Genomic DNA, 1,900 nt, shown 5'->3' with positions numbered 1-1,900 from the left:
CCCCGCCTTGAAATTTTAATCGAATGAATCGACTCTAGGACTTATGCATTTTTTAATCCTGCCACTTATTCTATCGGTCTCTTTTGCTGAACCGCAATGTTACGGGGATGCAAACACACCAACACCGGTTGTCGAGCGGTGCTGGGTGGACAGACAGGAAGATACACACACATAGTTGTACATATATATACATACATACGTACATATTTACATACATATGTACGACGGGCTTCTTTCAGTTTCCGACTACCAAATCCATTCACAAAATTTCGGTCGGTCCGAGCCTACATCTTGCCCAAGATGTCACGCAATGGGACTGAATCTGGAACCATGTGATTGAGAAGCAAGCTACTTACCACAGAGCCATATATATATATATTTCTTTATTACCCACAGAGGGCTAAACATAGAGAGGACAAACAAGGACAGACAAAGGGTTAAAGTCCAGTGCGTAACTGGTACTTATATAATCGATCCCGAAAGAATGAAAGGCAAAGTCGATCTCGGCAGAATTTGAACTCAGAACGTAACAGGAGACAAAATACCGCTAAGCGTTTCGCCCCGCGTGCTAACGATCCTGCCAGTTCGCCGCCTTATATATATGTATGTCTTAGTGAATCTTTATGCCAGGGCAATTTCTTGTAACAATATCTCTTATTACTCTTCTTTAGCCATGCGTCATACAATGCGGATCATCGCTAAGCTTATCCATGCAAAATCAAAAGTGATAAAGAAAAATTACCTCCTTGTGCATTTTCAATTAGTTGTTCTAACTCACTTGTATTAACCTTCGATACACCTGAATAGTAAAAAGCTATGCTTTGCTGAAGTCACTTAGGAATTCAAATAACTAGTGAATCGAATTTCAGTAATTGACAAGTTCACACGTTAGACGGAGCTCTACTGTGCACTATTTTACAATCATTTCTTAATAGATTTATTTTTATTGAAAAATATATAACTTTCATATTTTTGTAACCTGGAAACCAGATTTTGGATAAAGCAAGCACTTCCATTCTCATAGCATCCTAAGAACGAATATTCACCGGATTATTTTGAACGAGGCTAGCTTAGTATTTAAAGTAAATATTTTTAATGATGAAGTTGAAAAAACTAAATGTTTAAATACATATATACGACGAACTTCTTTCAGTTTCCGTCTACCAAATCCACTTACAAGGCTTTGCCTGGCCCAAGGGTTTTCCTGGCCCAAGGCTTTGCCTGGCCCAAGGCTTTGCCTGGCCCAAGGCTTTGCCTGGCCCAAGGCTATAGATGAGTTCGAATTCTGCTGATGAAATTGCCTTTCATCTTTTCGGGTTCGATAAATTAAGTACCATTTGCGTACTGGAGTCGATCTAAATGACTGTCCCCCCACCCAAAAAAAAAATTTTGAGTGTTGTGCCTAGAGTAGAAAAGAATATATATGTAAACGTGTATATATGTGTGTATATAGCACTAGTACTCCATCGGTTACGACGGTGAAGGTTCCATTTTATCCGATCAACGGAACAGCCTGCTCGTAAAATTAACGTGCAAGTGGCTGAGCACTCCACAGATACGCGCTACCTTAACGTAGTTTTCAGGGAGATTCAGCGTGACACAGATTGTAACAAGGCCAGCCTTTTTGAATTACAGGTACTGTTTATTTTTGCCAGCTGTGTGGACTGGAGCAACGTAAAATAAAGTGTCTTGCTCAAGGAAGCAACGTGCCGCCGGGAAACGAACTCACGCCTTTACGACCGTGAGCGGATTACCCTAACCACTAAGCTACGCGCCTTCACATGTGTATATATATGCATCAGACAGTAAATAGACAGACACGCATACAGATAGATGGAGGGAAAGACAGAGAGACGGATAGATAGATAGATAGATAGATAGATAGATAGATAGATAGATA

The 1,900-nt window shown here is 40.3% G+C and overlaps 1 protein-coding gene across 10 annotated transcripts in view; it reads left to right on the top strand.

Annotated features, from left to right (window-relative positions):
• Nucleotides 1-1,900, top strand: part of LOC106873997 (potassium voltage-gated channel protein Shaw) — a 524,001-nt gene that overhangs the window by 270,437 nt on the left and 251,664 nt on the right. The gene's annotated exons all lie outside the window — the stretch shown is intronic.

This window comes from Octopus bimaculoides, chromosome 4 (assembly GCF_001194135.2).
Source record: "Octopus bimaculoides isolate UCB-OBI-ISO-001 chromosome 4, ASM119413v2, whole genome shotgun sequence".
Classification (NCBI taxonomy): domain Eukaryota; kingdom Metazoa; phylum Mollusca; class Cephalopoda; order Octopoda; family Octopodidae; genus Octopus; species Octopus bimaculoides.
The sequence above is the reverse complement of the archived record's forward strand: the minus strand, read 5'-3'. Positions and strand labels throughout refer to the sequence as shown.